A 19277-nucleotide genomic window follows, 5' to 3' on the forward strand; every position below is an offset into this window, starting at 1 on the left:
TAGAAAATAAATTAACAAATGAATAAATAAATAGATATAAATGTAAGTCAATTATCAAAATACAAGGAGAATTGAATTAGGGTAGTCCTGCATTGCATCTACGATTAAGGCTAACATAAAAGGTAAATTTTAGCTGGAAAATTTTGAAATCAAATTTATACTATATTAAAACGAAGAAAAATAGCTTTCGCCATAGTACTCTCTAATCTTTAGAGCAATCTATATTCCACAAACAGACAGACATAAAATATAATCTTACAAGTAATAGACATTACACACAAATACTTGAATTACGACAACAGTCTACAGTATTAGCAACGAATAAAATACTACTTTAAAATATCCGCAAGAGTTTTTTCTGACAAGAATTTTTGAGAGTATTATATATATATATATATATATATATATATATATATATATATATATAATATATATACGTATATCCTTGATGGATAAAATTCCATGTTAGATTCCTAAGTAAAAAGTGGAACTCATAAAGTGAATGAAACTTACCGATAAGCTAATAATTATTTGCTAGGTCAGCTACGTAAAAAGTTTTTCTTCTAGAGCCCCACTTGGTTTATATATATATATATATATATATATATATATATGGATCGTGTGTGTGTGTGTGTGTACATGTGTGTATGTATGTGAGCGTATGTGCGTTTAAAAGTGTATGTGGTGTAGTGCCTGTGCGTATATTTTGTGACACGAGAAAAATCAAAGTTAGTGTGTGTAATAAATATGAACAAGCACATACAGCGTTGTAATTATCATAAAACATGTTGTCAAAGTGAAGATTTAAAAGCAATCAACTGTAACTGTAAGACTTTAAACTAGACATGAGCGCGAATAAAACGAAATTAATAACCGAAGCTACAAATGAACCTGTACTTACGACCTATTAACAGAGTAATAGTACATTAATATTCATATCTTTATGACCGCAATATGCAAATGTGCTTGTGTGTGTATGTGTGTGTGCAAGAAGTCGAGTCTTCAAAGAAGACTATATAAACTGGTAACAGACAAACTGTATAAACTGGTTATAGACGGAATATATAAGCTTGTTATAAAAGTAAATCGTAAAAAGACCAGCTCTTTGAGGAATCTTCTAATTCATTTACAAGTCATATCATAACGTGAAATGTTATCTGTCAGCCTAATCATCCGAGGCGCTTTCAAAAAATGATAATTGATTTCAATCTTTCCTTACTTTTCTGGAACATTTCAGCGAAATTCTCACGCTCATTTGCGAGCTGAAAAGTAGACCAACTATTGCATGTTACTCTAACTTTATTTAATGTGGCATAACGTGGCAGATGACAAGCTTTGTTGATACGAGACAAAAATTGGATCCAAACGAAATACCAGCAGCAATATGCCTCCTACGATCTTGAAACATATAAGTGATGCGCAAATGCAATCTGCAGTCAGATGCAACTAGGTTCTTGAATGAATGAATAATAATAATAATAATAATAATAATAATAATAATAATAATAATAATAATAATAATAATAATAAGGGAAAAATGGATAAGCATCAAGACCTGAAAATAGAAATAAGAAGGATATGGTATATGCCAGTGGGAATTGTACCCATAATCATAGGAACACTATGAATCTGGAAAAACAAGAGGCTGAAGTAGCTCCAGGACTCATGCAGAAGAGTGTGATCTTAGAAACGGCGCACATAGTAAGAAAAGTGATAGACTTCTAAGGATTCCGGATGCAACCCGGAACCCCACATTATAAATACCACCCAGTCGAATTGGAGGACTTGATAGACCAAAAAATAATAATAATATTCTCTATTCCAGCTCAGGGCTATAAACTGTGACACAAGGAAGATACAATGCAATTCACAAAACTCAGATGCACGTGATAAAGTTCTATATAAATAACAAACGGATACACCCAAACATTGCTTATAATAATAATAATAATAATAATAATAATAATAATAATAATAACAACAACAACGACATCAAGCTGTATAGTAAGGAAACAGAGCATCAAGGAAACAAATACCCGAATCCAGACTGTAAGGATTGTATCTGGGGACATCAGGATGGAGTTTGGAATAGAAAAATGTGCCTTGGTCAACATACAAAAAGGCAAAGTGATAAGGACTGAAGGGAAAAAGCAACCAGATGGGAATAGCATTAAACACATAGATGAGACAGGATACAAATACCTGGGAATAATAGGAGAGGATATAAAACACCAAGAGATGGACACGATCAGGAAAGAATATATGCAGGGACCTAAGGTACTCAAGTCAAAACTCCACTCCAGAAATATGATAAAAGCCATAAACACATGGGCAGCACCAGCAATCAGATAGCGCAGGGGTAGTGGAGTGGTCGAAGGCAGAACTCTGCAGCATAGCCCAGAAAACATGACAATACACAAAGCACTACACCCAAGAGAAAATACGGACATAGTATACATAACACGACAGGAACGAGGGAGAGGACTTCTAAGCATAGAGGACTGCGTCAACATCGAGAACAGAGCACTCGGGCAATATCTGAAAACCAGTGAAGACGAGTGGCTCAAGAGTGCATGGGAAGAAGGACTGATGAGAGTATACGAAGGCCCAGAAACATACAACGACAGGAGAATGACAAACAGAACGGAAGAATGGCACAACAAACCAATGTATAGACAGTACATGAGTGTGAAGACAAAATGCCGATGGACATAATATCGACGGAATAAGAAGGACAGTATATAATTGGAAACTTTATAAAGTACATGACATGACAGTAGATTTGGTATTAAAAACTCAAAATTGATAAAAGTCGTATCAATAAGCAAAAAATGTATTTATTAACAACATATATAATTAAAACTTTATCAATGATACAAAAGTTACAAAGTAGAGCAATTGCTGTTAAGAACATGACAAAAATGAAGATAGATTTGATAAAAAAAAAAAGAAACAAACATTGAAATTGTAACCAAAGGAATTTAACTTTTTTTTTTTTTTTTTTGGTAGAACGCCACACACATCTAGTGATGGTGTTAGAAAAACATGCTAAAACGTTCTGCAATCTATATTTGGTGATAATTCCTCTAAAGAGACAACTACCAATTTAGCATATTTTGGAAAAATATTCTAAAACCTTAAACAATCTGTCTTTGTTAAAAATTTCTTTAACGAGACAACTACCAATTTAACGTGCTTTGTTATAGATAGATTAACAGAGCAGATAGAAAAGGAGAGAGAGAGAGAGAGAGAGAGAGAGAGAGAGAGAGAGAGAGAATGAAAGGGAGTTTGTCAAAAGTTAATTAAATTGCTGTATATTATTTATTTACTGTCGTCGACATTTTGTCCAGTTCGAACGGATGTCTGCATTTTTCCCGTCGATATTTTGTCCGTCGACATATGTCCATCTACATATTGTCCGTCGACATATTGTCCATCGACATATTGTCCGTCGACATACTGTCAGTCGGCATACTGTCCGTCGACATATTGTCCGTCGACATATTGTCCGTCGACATACTGTCAGTCGACATAATGTCCGTCGACATTTTGTCCGTCGATATACTGTCCGGCAATCCAGTACATGAGACGGACTATAGAAGTGGCCAGCGTTGAAACATGGCAATGGCTACAGAGGGGAGAACTCAAGAAGAAAACGGAAGGAATGGTAACAGATGCGAAAGGTCAGGCTCTAACAACAGACATAGTCAAAGAACGATAGATGGAAATAACATCTCACCCATGTGCAGGAACTGCAATATGAAAAAACGAGACCATAAACCACAGAGCAAGCGAATATCCGGCACTTGCTAGGAACCAGTACAAAAAGAGGCATGATTCACTAGCAAAAGCCCTCCACTGGAGCCTGTGCAAGAAACACCAGCTACGTTGCATTAATAAGTGGTACGAGCACCAACCTGAGGGAGAGATAGAAAACGACCAATCAAAAATCCTCCGGGACTATGGTATCACAACAGATAAGGTGATACGTGCAAACAGACCAGGCGTGACGTTGATTGACAAAATCAAGAAGAAAGTATCACTCATTGATGTCGCAATAACATGGGACATCAAGAGCTGCAAATAGAAATAAAAAAGGATATGGGATATGCCAGTGGAAATTGTAACCATAATCATAGGGGCACTAGGCACGATCCCGATTTCAGGAATCTGGAAAAACTAGATGCTGAAGTACCTCCAGGACTCATGCAGAAGAGTGTGCTCCTAGAAACAGCGCACATAGTAAGAAAAGTGATGGACTGCTACGGAGGTAGGATGCAACCCAGAACCCCACACTATAAAAACCACCAAATCGAATAGGATGACTGTGAATTAAATAATAATAATAATAATAATAATAATAATAATAACAGCAACGACGACGACGACAACAACAACAACAACAACCACAACAACAACAACAACAACAACAACAACAATAATAATAATAATAATAATAATAATAATAATAATAATAATAATAATAATAATAATAATAATAATAATAATAATAATAATAATAATAATATACTTTATTTCAGCTCAGGGTCATATAAGCAAGGTAGATACAATGCAATACCCAAAACTCAGATGCACGAGATAAAGTTACAGCCAAACATTGCTTATGAAGATGATAATAATAATAATAACAACATAAATACATTGTGGAAAAATAAAGTCCCCAGTAGTATATAGGAAGTATATTGTTATATACAGGAAGCTTTCTCCAACTTTTGATGGCAGAACCCTTCAACAGAAGTATGGTGTGGCCATGGGTTCACTTCTATGTAAGTCCCGTACTCTCCAATTTAAGCATGAAGTTTATTTAATCAGAATTTATATCTAATTTCCCTGAAAATATTAGCCCTTTAGTCTGGTTTAGGTATGGTGATGATTTCTTTGTCATTCATCAGAAAGGGGAAGATAAGTTCAACGAATTCTTAACGTACTATATAAACAATTCAGTTCCTTCAATGAAGTTCACTGTGGAATATGAAAATAATAATAGTTTACCTTTTCTAGATGTAATAGTTCACCACAATCCAGATACCCTTTCCTTCTCTTTAGAAGTATATCGTAAGCCAACTAATTCAGAAATGTATATTCATTATTTTTCCTACCACAGTTCAAGTGTAATGTCTAATGTCATTGTGAATTTAGTTACGCGAGCCCTTAGAACCTGTGACCCTTGTTACATTGATAAGAGAATTTGAACATTTAAGTAAGGTTTTTCTTGATTTCGGAATTTCATAACTAAAGCATTTTCCAGAGCAAAAAGTTATTACTGCAATACCAAAAATAAGGAAAAATTCGATGTCACTTAACATTTCAGTCTTACCATACCACCAATCATTATCTGCAAATAAATTCATGCAACATAAAACCTTATCATTCAAAAGTGTGAAATTAGCTTTGAGTTATAAGAATTCTGTCGGCCGTTCAGGATATAATATACAGACAGGGAAATGGTGCCACTTATAAGGAAGTTGGTGTTTATTCAATTCCATGCAAAGACTGCAATAAAAGATATTAAGGTGAAACAGGAAGCGGACTTTCTATCCGTTTAGAGGAACATAAACGAGATTGCAGAATAGGATCATAGAAAAGTATGGTAGCAAAACATAGGTTAGAACTGGACCAAAGGATAGTCTGCTTAAGTGCTGATATTTCGTATAGGAGCAGCGACATTGGCAAGCGTAAGGTCATAGAAGGGGCTCTTATAAATTTAATGGGTAGTTTTGAGAATAATAAACCATTACCTCAGGAAGATTTCTTCACTAATAAGTTTAATTTGCTAAACTGTCCAAATAAATTTAGATTCTCTTTCGACTGCTCCACCTGCTTCTGCTCCCTCATCATGCCCTGCAGATGTATTGAACATAAGAGCAATTTCAGGAACAACCGAAGAACCACCAAATTCACCAGTTTTGGAGACTCAACAAGCAGTAAGACAAACGACCAATATGCCAGCCTCTACTGTACCACGACGTTCCTAGAGAATTGCTAATAGACTATCGAGCAATTTCGGAGTTACCTGACAACAAGCTGTTTTTTCCATTTTTCAAGGACATTCTCCTAAATGTATTATTATTTATATGTATGTTTAGGCTGAAGAGGCCAACTGATCGAGTTGGCGAAAGCTTCCTGTATATAACAATATACTACATATATTCTACTGCGGATTTTATTTTTCCATCTAAGATCACGAGGAAGTGTTGATATCAAATATATAGGTTTATCAGCTGGAGACCAACGGCAGATAAATAATTATTCTGCAGCAACGCTCAGCTGCCATGTTATAAGTTTTCCATGAATGCCAAAGAAGGAAACGAAACCACTGATGAAATGCACTTTTTCCTTTCATTTTCGAGAAAGGCATTTGAGTGGAAAAAACGTTAAAGAAAGCAAGAAAGGCTGTGGCTCATTAAGAGGGGCAGGCGTAGGTTAAGACGAAGGACTTAGGAGGGTTAGGACCTTGGGTTAGGAGGTCCTACGCCAGAAGCAGCGGCGTGACGGCGGCTGGAAGGGAGTCCTGAAGGAGAAGGGAAGACGAAGAAGAAGAGGAAGAAGGAGGAGAAGAAGAAGAAGCAGCGCCCACGGTGCGGTTGACCGTCGCCAAGGGAGGTCTCGCTTTCCACGGGTACCCATCACACCCCTCTTGGCGACTTGGGTCTCGTCTCCGTCTCTCGCCACCCGTGAGCGCTTCGCAGGGGTCCTGTGGGAAATGAGGCCGCTCGCTCACCTGTTCCTGAAGGCTGTTGTTAGACGGACGACATCAGATGGGTTTATTTAGATGCTGAGATAAGGAGACACCCAGGTCGTTTCTTGGGGCCACAAGAAGTGGCATTTCATGCCGTAAGTATACTGATATCGTCAAGAACAGGAAGGCTGCCATATTGTGCGGAAGTCATCGTGGACATTTCCAGGAGGAGCTCTTCCACAAACTCCCGTCACGAGAGAGAGAGAGAGAGAGAGAGAGAGAGAGAGAGAGAGAGAGAAGAGGGGATATCAGACCGTCCATCTCGAGTGACAACTTGACTGAGTGACCGGAGCTAACACATTACCGTGGAACTTTTTTCCCAGATTTCCGCACCTGACTTTCATCACCGATTGGTTGGTTATGGCCAGGAAATAACGACCGCTGCTGATGAAGACGAGGCAGTGGGAACTCTGGTCACTTTTAGAGGCCGACCAGAGAGAGAGAGAGAGAGAGAGAGAGAGAAGAGAGAGAGAGAGAGAGAGAGAGAGACCTTGTTGGGTCCTGAGAACAGCTCAAGTTTAAATCAGTTGACATGAATTCATGTCATAATCGGAAGGCTTTGTAAAGAGGACTTCAGTCGCAATGGAATAATAATAATAATAATAATAATAATAATAATAATAATAATAATAATAATAATAATAATAATATCCTTTGTTCCAGCTCAGGGTCACGTGCATGCATAGACAAAGTTCATACGAAACAAGACAAAATTTAGCTGTTCGAAGTAAAATGTTAAAATGATAATGTCTCATCCCCAAAAATTAGTACTGATAAAACCAGAAAAACTAGAGGCTGAAGTAGCTCCAGGACTCATGCAGAAGAGTGTGATCCTAGAAACGGCGCACATAGTAAGAAAAGTGATGGACTCCTAAGGAGGCAGGATGCAGTCCGGAACCCCACACTATAAAAATACCACCCAGTCGAATTGGAGGACTGTGAACTGTGATAGACCAAAAAAAAAAAATAATAATAAGGGTTACCAAAGTATATTTAAGGAGAACAGACTAAATATTCAAAATCCGAAAAGGAAACGAGAAAATCGGTTTCTGCAAATAAATGGGCCACAGAAAAAAATAAGTGAACAAACCAAAATTTTCTTCACGCAAACATTTTCCCATTCTAAAGATGGATAAAATAAATTAGATTAAAATTTTAATAATTTGTTAAAGAACTTATTTGTGGGTTTCCAAACAGTTTTACAAAAGGACTTGGTGCTCGGTTATCCTTTTAAAATCTATTAAATAGGAGTTTATCTGCGAGTGTTTGAGCATCATAAAAGCCTTATTTGTATATGATTTTATTAACCGCATATGGAAGTATGACTGCACATATTTGTATATGATTCTAATAACCGTAATGCCCTCTTAACTTTTCCAATTTCTCCAAATTTGGATAAGCTCTTCACTACGAAGCTTGAGATCCAAAAGAAGAACCAAAGGAAGAAATTCTGATCCCCGGCCGAGATTCGAACCTGCAACCTGAATATCAGAACGAGATAATGTGAAGACATCGAGAAGTCAAGAGGGCATTACGGATGTTACAACTATATAATATGTTTCTGGTAAAAAATGACCAGCAGGTTCTAAATATAAGTTTGTATATGTTTAATGTACAGATGTACTTACATTCCTCTAAAATGTGGCTGTTATTAGGTACTGTATACACGATGTTAATAAAAATGAAGCAAGAAGTGCTAGTTTTTTTTTTATTCCAAATTCTGAGGCTGCAGTTTTCACGTCGGAAAATAAAGCACTGAATTGTAATTTACAAACAAGTACTTAATGACCGTAATCAATATGAACGAATGTTTACACAAAGCAGTGTGTCATTTGTAGTAAGGCAGCATGAAAATTACGATTTACTGGTATTAGTGATAACGATATCTTACACAGAAAAAACACAGGAAAGCTCAGAGAAATACGATGGAATAGAATCGGAGAAGGTAAATAAATTGTAAAATAGATGCATCAACAAATAACAGCTGGGGATTCATTCTAATAAATTAAGACGTGGGACACTTAGCGATACAAGGACAGAGATACTGATCCACAATTTCATCGTCCATGGCAAACGATCATATGATTCCACAACATCCAACATAAATAAGGAAGATGATTATTTGCAAAATAAAGAAAAATCAGTACCTTTATATATATATATATATATATATATATATATATATATATATATATATATATATAAATAAAGGTAGTCAAAGATGCAAACCACTTAAATAACGCCCTATGAGTAATGAATCTTCCATTGATGACCTAAATCATTGCTACTAATCTTAAGGAGAAGGGACTCACACCACTTTGAGTAAAAGGGATTTCTACTCATTCTGTCTTTAATGGAATTATCATTAAAACTTTAGTTCCTTTGAAGATTTTTGTTTTTAAATAATATTAACATTTTTAGCATTATCATTAACACTCACATTATTCTTGATGTCATCCAGCCAAGAATAAAAGACACAATAAAGAACACAACTTTTACATCTATGTCAATAAAAAACCTTACCTCTGGCTCGGATGGGATTCATCCAAGAGAAATTAAATAGTTAAAAGAGGAGATAGTTCCTCACTTATATAAACTCTATAGAAAAACTACGGAACAACGAACGGTACCAAAAGGATGGAAACTAGGTAATGTGCCCCCAGTTTACAAAAATAATGTCCAAGATATGAGCCAGGAATTTATCGACCAATGTCTTAACGTCAACCCCTTGTAAGATCTTTGAGTCCATAAATCCAGATCAAATTGTGGAATCGCACTGATAAAAACATGTTATTAAACCGCCAACACGGTTTCAAACAAGACAGATTCTGCCTATCAAACTTCTTGGGGTTTTTTCATAACATGCTTGGTATTTACGACAGTAGCAGAGTAAAGTTCCATACAAGAAACTAATGACAAAAGTTAGAACTTTAGGAAAGGTAAGAGAAATAGCAGACTGGATCGAAGACTGGCTAACTAATAGAAAACAGATTCGTGATAAACGGTGAAGAATCAGAATGGGCAGATATGACAAGAGGAGTTCCTGAGGGGTCTGTCCTTGGCCCGCTCTTGTTTTTGATTTACATTAATGACATTGATGTAGGCTTAACTAACTAGCAAGATAGCCAAATAAATATGGCAAGTGCCTTTTAACCTGGATAAATGTAGTGTTACAAATAGGAACAAACATCCCATGCCAGCTACATGCTGCTTGGGAATGACATAAGTATTGTATAACAAGAAGAGGACCTTAGAGCCATTATTAACAAGGACTTAAAATCCACTAAACAATGCATCAAAGCTGAAAAGAAGGCACAGAATCGAGTGGGATGTAAAAAGAGGCAGTTCAAGTACAGAAACAGGGAAACGGTGCTGCAGCTTTACACATCAATAGTTAGACCTCATCTTGAATATGGAAGACAGTTTTGGTCGCCAACACTAAGAAAGGACATAAATAGACTAGAATGGGTACAATTATCGGGCAAATAGGTTAAGACGACAAGAGAGCCTGAACACGTATGACTTAGAAACACGACGATTGCGAGGACAACTATAAAGAGACATTGAAAATACTGAAAGGCAAAACAAAAGTAGACAGTGACCTCTTTATATCAAACGAAAACCAAACAAGAAATAATGGAAGGAAACTAAAATTCAAAAGATACAACACATCCCATTGTGGGAACTTCTTCACATACAAGACATATGATAAATGGAATAAACTGCCTCCAGAAGTTGTAAACAGCAACAGTGTGGAGGAGTTCAAAAGAAAGCTAGACAAAATCATTAGGACACTGTGAATGAACAGTAAAACCTGCTCCTAGAGATAAGTGAGCAGCACATGATGTCTCCTTGGATGAACTAATAAGTCTTTCAGACATCCTAATCCTTGTGACTCTCTATCATTCACTTTAGTGCTGGTTGTATGATTTTACGAAATTTGATAAATGTCTCTTTCCAATGCCACATGCAGAATTAACCAGTAAATTTATAAATCATAAAATCTATTCATTAAGCTGATTACTGTTGCTATATACCAAATATGCATTAATGCAAAAAATATAAATTATTCAATAAAATACACAAAACAACTTTATTTAAAAATTCACATCAGGTTCAACTGTAAAAGTACAAAGCCATCCATATACAAAATAGTGCTTCAATAAGGAAATCTGCATTTTTTTCTTCTTTTTTACTCTTTAATCTGCTCAGATTTGCATGGTATAAAACTTCAAAGACGATAATCACATCGACATGCACTCGGAACCGAACTTCGCCAGAAGGTCCACTAATCCCCCAAAAGAGGGTCGGGACCATCGCCAAACAATCATGAATCGAATACCTGCTCAGTGACTGTGAATAATATCCAAACAGGTTCCAACGAACCGGGAGGGGATAGATAGAGTCATCTCGGAGCAATAAAAGCCGCGGAACACAAGCAGCAAATGCCTCCCACCAATAAATAAATCAGCTGGGACGCTCTCACTTGTGGCTGTCGACGTTTATGAATGAAATGGTATTGTTCCGCTCCATTGATAGATTGGGTGACTCAAGTGCACTCCGCTGTTGCAAAGCTCTAGGTGAGCGTGTTGTATATTCTAGAGCATTCGGCTCTATAGTCATGACAGCTTTGGTACTTATTCCTCTCAAGTGCAATATGTAGCACGCAATAACTGAAAGCCTTTTTTTATATGTAGTCATGAGTGGCTCAACCAATTCAAGTGTGGGACATAAAAATAGCAATCTCAGCAGGGAGATTATTCGAAGTATCGGGGAAATCTGAATACAAACATGTGGCTACATCTTGCAAAAAGAGCAAAGCTAGCGAGTCGCGGATATGCTCATTTGTCTGGGAATACTGATTCAAGATCAAATACAGCCTGCCGTCATAGCACAGGTATAAAACAGCTTTGTATTCATTATCAGTAGGATATCCAAAATCTTACACTACCTCGCTATCTTACCGGTGTCCATGATCGGTCTTCGTGGTTTGTCCCACCTTTTTTTATTGTTTCTTCCTTTTTCTACTCAGCACTTTCTTATTACTTGTGCTGCATTCTTGTGACCCATGACCTTGCCCACTCCTAGGACTCGCAAGATCCCAGCACACTTGCCTCACACGAGACCGAATTTCTGGTGGTGCTGAACGTCTGCCGTCAATGACATTGACCCACTGACTACTAAAAAAGTATGAAGTAAATAGTAAGTTTGAACTTTCGCAATTGTATCTGTAGGGACCATTTATTGACGAAGCATTTTTGTAACTCGATTTCTCTTTTACGAAATCTTTTTTCTTTTCGTTCTATAATAGTGGGTCCCTTTTTTCGGTATTTCCCTTGAACTCGTCTTACTTCTTCCTAATGAACACTATATTCTTTGGAAGCTTGAATTTCAAGCCAGTGGCCTCTGTGGAATGGAATGGCATATAGAATTTTGGCCTACGGCCAAGCGCTAGGACTTATGAGGTCATTCAGCGCTGAAAGGGGAACTGATAATCGAAAGATTTGAAAGGTGTAACAGGAGGAAATCCTCGCAGTTGCAATATGAAACAATTGTCAGCAGAGGGTGGAAAGTAAGAAGGAAGAAAGGGAATACGAACAGAGGTACAGAATATGGAATGAAAGGGGTTGCAGCTAGGGGCCGAAGGGACGCTGCTAAGAACCTTAAGTAATGCCTACAGTGCGCCGCATGAGGTGCATTGAAGGCACTAACCCCCTACGGGCCATGGCCCCTGTGGGCTTGTTCCATATGAATAGGTTTAATCCTCTGAATATAATAATAATAATAACAGACTTTTCATAACAGGATAGATTTTGGAGTCTAGTTAGACTGTCTTTAATCTTTTCTATAATATATTTAAATTCATTTTTTTTTCACGCGTTCCTAAGTCTGCAGCGTTTTCTGTTGGAAAATTCCACACGAATATGACCGTGCCATGCCCGTTTCGTACGCTGACACGAAATGTCTCGAATCGGTGACTTAACTGTTTGTCATGCTCTGAGGATTGAGCTGTGGGGTCAGCAGATTTGATGACAAATCTGGTTTTCGTCTCAAATTGGAAATTCCTCGGAATATTAACTGGTTCTAATTCGTTGTTTTCTGTGAATGTCTGCTCTTGGACGCTACTGTTTCTTGCCTTAAAATTTCTGCTCGTGGAGCAATAGTAATTGGCTATGCATCAGTGGTGTCTTTCCATGTTAGCTTCTCCATACTACGATTTCTCCAGTCTTATTAATTTCCACTCTCGAAACAAATTGCGCTCTCGTAAAATTTACTATTGTAGATTCACGTCAACTGTGCATCTGATGTTTAGACCAGTCCCTTACGAGGCTCCTAATTGGTTGCTGACGAGCCAGTCACAGGGTTGGAAACTCTCAGTCTGTCGAGAGAGTTCACATAGGCAGGATGTATGTTTCACCTCTCCTGAGGATCGTCTTTCAAGAGTATCCCTCAGGAGAGGTCGAATATACATCCTGCCTATCTGAACTCTCTCGAGGAAGACTGAGAGTTGCCAGCCCTGTGATTGGCTTATCAACAGCCAATCAGGAGCGTCGTAAGGGACGGGCTTAGACATCAGATGCGCGGTTGATGCGAATCTACTATAGTACGTTGACGGCATACAAGCTCTCGCGTGCGTCATTTGCAGTTGAACGTTAATGCACATGTTGCCTTGATGCTTTGTCACCGTTCTTTCTTTCTCTGCTTTAAATCTGCAGCTGCGAACCCTTATGGGCGGAGTCAACAGACAATGAACCCAAGAGGGCTCCAAAGGGAAACCCGCTTGCTTTAAAGTCTGCAAGAGAATTGACTTCAAAAAAAAAAAAATAAATAAAACGGTTTAGTGACCCTCTTGCTGGGGTAATATGCTCCTTCTGTCGTTTTTTATGCAGGTGCATTATCCAGTTCTCCATTAGTTTCTGTTTCATAATATTTTTCATCATTCTGAATTCCTGTTTCTCATATTTCTATTTCGTTTCTTCAGGTGTTTCCTCATTTTGGATCTACGACCTTTCAGTTAATCATTTTGATGACCTTTAACTTTTCATACGCTATACACATTTTCTTTTTGCCTTATTACTTTTATTTTCAAAACGATTAATTTAAGTGACATTTTAGTTCATATCTTTTGATCAATAAATTTTAACGATTTAGTTTTCCTGGGTTCGGATAACTTTTGTAAAATGACTCTTCATGTCGGCAACCCATCAGAAATCCATTAATATCCTTTCCTTCTGCTCTCTCACACTCCCTTCAATATTTGCTGTGAATTGTCATAATTTTCTTCTTGGCATAAATTAGCTTCAGCATATTAAGACGAAAACAGGCACCCAGATTCGTTTCTTGCTGAACAAAAATTCTGTAAGAATCAGCTAGACACCTCTTTCCATTCTATCAACTAGCTAGTTTGCTCTAATAATAATAATAATAATAAAATAATAATAATACAACTAATAATAAATAATTAATAATAATAAAATAAGTAATAATTAATAATAGTAATAATAATCATAATAATAATAATAATAATAATAATAATAATAATAATTAATAATAATAAACTAAAATAAAATGAGATCTGACTTGAGTAAACTGAAAGAGATGGCAGAAAAAAGGCTAAGAAGCAAGAAAACAAGGGAGGAACTCAACGAGAAATACAAAGTACAAGAGAGGGGACTAAACAACACAATAGAAGATGTAAAACAGAGGCTTAAGGCCAAAGCACACAAGATCCAACGGTACATGAACAGGAATAAGGGATACCAACAGAACAAACTATTCGGAACCAACCAGAAAAGACTATACAGCCAACTAAGAGGGGAAGACAACCACCCAGAAATTCCTGAAGCCGAACCAAGTAAGAGACTCTGGGAAAACATATGGAGCAATCCGGTATCACACAACAAACATGCAACATGGCTCCAGGAAGTCAAGGAAGAAGAAACAGGGAGAATAAAACAAAGATTCACAGACATCACGACAGACACAGTCAGACACCAACTAAAGAAAATGCCAAACTGGAAAGCCCCAGGTCCCGACGAAATGAAGTCCATGGATACTGGCTCAAAAACTTCAAGGCCCTACACCCACGAATAGCAGAACAACTCCAGCATTGTATCTCAAATCACCAAGCACCCAAATGGATGACCACAGGAAGAACATCCTTAGTACAAAAAGACAAGAGTAAGGGAAATATAGCCAGTAACTACAGGCCTATCACCTGCCTACCAATAATGTGGAAGTTACTAACAGGTATCATCAGTGAAAGGCTATACAACTACTAGAGGAGACAAACACCATCCCCCACCAACAGAAAGGCTGCAGAGAAGGAAGTGTAGGGGCACAAAAGACCAGCTCCTGATAGACAAAATGGTAATGAAGAACAGTAGAAGGAAAGGAAAACCAAAAGCCAACCGAAGCATGGCATGGATAGACTATAAGAAAGCCTTCGACATGATACCACACACATGGCTAATAGAATGCCTGAAAATATATGGGGCAGAGGAAAATACCATCAGCTTCCTCAAAAATACAATGCGCAACTGGAATACAATACTTACAAGCTCTGGAATAAGACTAGCAGAGGTTAATATCAGGAGAGAGGATCTTCCAGGGCGACTCACTGTCCCCACTACTCTTCGTAGTAGCCATGATTCCCATGACAAAAGTACTACAGAAGATGGATGCCGGGTACCAACTCAAGAAAAGAGGCAATAAAATCAACCATCTGATGTTCATGGACGACATCAAGCTGTATGGTAAGAGCATCAAGGAAATAGATACCCTAATCCAGACTGTAAGGATTGTATCTGGGGACATCAGGATGGAGTTTGGAATAGAAAAATGCGCCTTAGTCAACATACAAAAAGGCAAAGTAACGAGAACTGAAGGGATAAAGCTACCAGATGGGAGCAACATCAAACACATAGATGAGACAGGATACAAAATACCTGGGAATAATGGAAGGAGGAGATATAAAAAAAACACCAGATGAAGGACACGATCAGGAAAGAATATATGCAGAGACTCAAGGCGATACTCAAGTCAAAACTCAAAACGCCGGTTAAATATGATAAAAGCCATAAACACATGGCAGTGCCAGTAATCAGATACAGCGCAGGAATAGTGGAATGGACGAAGGCAGAACTCACCGCAGCATAGATCAGAAACCAGGAAACAAATGACAATACACAAAGCACTACACCCAAGAGCAAATACGGACAGACTATACATAACACGAAAGGAAGGAGGGAGAGGACTACTAAGTATAGAGGACTGTGTCAACATCGAAAACAGAGCACTGGGGCAATATCTGAAAACCAGTGAAGACGAGTGGCTAAAGAGTGCATGGGAAGAAGGACTAATAAAAGTAGACGAAGACCCAGAAATATACAGAGACAGGAGAAAGACAGAAAGAACAGAGGACTGGCACAACAAACCAATGCACGGACAATACATGAGACAGACTAAAGAACTAGCCAGCGATGACAATTGGCAATGGCTACAGAGGGGAGAGCTAAAGAAGGAAACAGAAGGAATGATAACAGCGGCACAAGATCAGGCCCTAAGAACCAGATATGTTCAAAGAACGATAGATGGAAATAACATCTCACCCATATGCAGGAACTGCAATATGAAAAACGAGACCATAAACCACATAGCAAGTGAATGTCCGGCACTTGCACAGAACCAGCACAGAAAGAGGCATGATTCAGTAGCAAAAGCCCTCCACTGGACCCTGTGCAAGAAACACCAGCTACCTTGCAGTAATAAGTGGCGCGAGCACCAACCCGAGGGAGTGATAGAAAACGATCAGGCAAAGATCCTCTGGGACTATGGTATCAGAACAGATAGGGTGACACGTGCAAACAGACCGGACGTGAAGTTGATTGACAAAATCAAGAAGAAAGTATCACTCACTGATATCTCAATAGGGACATCAAGAGCTGCAAATAGAAATAAAAACGATATGGGATATGCCAGTGGAAATTGTAACCATAATCATAGGGGCACTAGGCACGATCCCGAGATTCCTGAAAAGGAACCTGGAAAAACTAGATGCTGAAGTAGCGCTCCAGGACTCATGCAGAAGAGTGTGCTCCTAGATACAGCGAACATAGTTAGAAAAGGGGGCAGGATGCAACCCGGAACCCCACACTATAAAAAACCATCCAGTCGAATAGGTTGACTGTGATAAACAAAACAAAATAAAAAAATAAATAAGTAATAATAATAATAATAATAATAATAATAATAATAATAATAATAATAATAATAATAATAATAATATAAAAATAATAGCCTTTATTTCAACTCAGGTCCATAGACATGAAAATGAGCCACAACACTTCCACTCATTTCCCATTTTTGTAGTGTCCATATCCTTCATATATCCTTCACGATCTACAAGACATTCCTACACAAGTTCCTACTGTGGTAAAAGGATGACGAGATTCTTGTGCTTTTTTACGTTTCACTCATTTGTTAAATCCTACGATTATCCTTCCTCTTGCAAACGATCCTGCAATGGTCGACACCATCCAAAGTTTAAATTAACGAATTTTACTAATCTCTAAGTTTAATGAAGGCATTTTCCTCTCTTCTTCTTCTTCTTCTTCTTCTTCTTCTTCTTCTTCTTCTTCTTCTTCTTCTAGTATTGACTTTTTATTTTTTTTTACATCATGAGTTTGGTCTCTGTAAGGAAAGAAATCACTCGTGTCTGTGAACTTTGTTCTGATTTTGCTCTACCTTCTTTTCTATACATTGTAGTTGATGCACCAACATCTGGACGCTTTCCCGTTTTAGAGTCAAGGTGGAAGAGACGAATTAAATCTTAAATGCAACCTTTATGTTGCTTTTGTTTATTTCTGACGCGTAAGGAAACAAAACGCAACTTTATTTTGAAATCATATATCATGACGTCTATAAATATAGTCAAGTTATAAAGAGAGAAACTTTCTACTGCTTATGGATATCTTACCCAGTATAGCTTGTTTTGGTTTGAATATATTTTTCAAATTTCCCCAACCTGTCTTTCGTACGTTCAAACTGTAGATAATGCGTAGACAAACTTTTTTTTTTTTTTTTTTTTTTTTTTTTAAAACGCAACCGCCACGTTTATGCATTTTTCTCGCAATTTATTTGCCTTCCACGGCCCTCATTAATCAAGTGCATTAGCCATGCTTCCCACCGAAATCTATTCTCTCTCCTGAGTTTTCCTCCTCTTTGCCACTTTTTCTAATCTCTCTTTTGCTGGTGATTTATTACTCCCTGTTTCTCTCTCTCTCTCTCTCTCTTCTTTTTTTTTTTTTTTTTACACTTGGTGAAATTATGCTCAGATACTTCCCTTTACTCCCTCTCGTTTTCTATTTATTTGCCCATGATTACTTATGGTTTACTTTCTTTGCTATGGATGTTTCATATTCAAGCCAGAAAACTGATTATCCTATATTATAAATATTGTTATTTACTTGTTTATTATTTTGGAGTCTATTTTTTAATCTTTTTTGCACACGGCTATTCCAGTTAAGCTCGTTTGATACATTTGTTCCATAAGAATATCTTTTATTACGATTAATAATAATATAATAATAATAATTAATAATAATAATAATAATAATAATAATGATAATAATAAGAATAATTAATAATAATAATAATAATAATAATTATATTAGATGAGACAGGATACAAATACTGGGAATAATGGAAGGAGGAGATATAAAACACCAAGAGATGAAGGACACGATCAGGAAAGAATATATGCAGAGACTCAAGGCGATACTCAAGTCAAAACTCAACGCCGGAAATATGATAAAAGCCATAAACACATGGGCAGTGCCAGTAATCAAGATACAGCGCAGGAATAGTCGAATGGACGAAGGCAGAACTCCGCAGCATAGATCAGAAAACCAGGAAACATATGACAATACACAAAGCACTACACCCAAGAGCAAATACGGACAGACTATACATAACACGAAAGGAAGGAGGGACGAGGACTACTAAAGTATTAGAGGACTGCGTTAACATCGAAAACAGAGCACTGGGGCAATATCTAAAAACCAGTGAAGACGAGTGGCTAAAGAGTGCATGGGAAGAAGGACTAATAAAAGTAGACGAGACCAGAAATATACAGAGACAGGAGAAAGACAGAAAGAACAGAGGACTGGCACAACAAACCAATGCACGGACAATACATGAGACAGACTAAAGAACTAGCCAGCGATGACAATTGGCATGGCTACAGAGGGGAGAGCTAAAGAAGGAAACTGAAGGAATGATAACAAAAGCGGCACAAGATCAGGCCCTAAGAACCAGATATGTTCAAAGTACGATAGACGGAAATAACATCTCTCCCATATGTAGGAAGTGCAATACGAAAAATGAAAACCATAAACCACATAGCAAGTGAATGCCCGGCACTTGCACAGAACCAGTACAAAAAGAGGCATGATTCAGTGGCAAAAGCCCTCCACTGGAGCCTGTGCAAGAAACATCAGCTACCTTGCAGTAATAA

The sequence above is a fragment of the Macrobrachium nipponense genome, chromosome 3, assembly GCF_015104395.2.
Source record: "Macrobrachium nipponense isolate FS-2020 chromosome 3, ASM1510439v2, whole genome shotgun sequence".
Classification (NCBI taxonomy): domain Eukaryota; kingdom Metazoa; phylum Arthropoda; class Malacostraca; order Decapoda; family Palaemonidae; genus Macrobrachium; species Macrobrachium nipponense.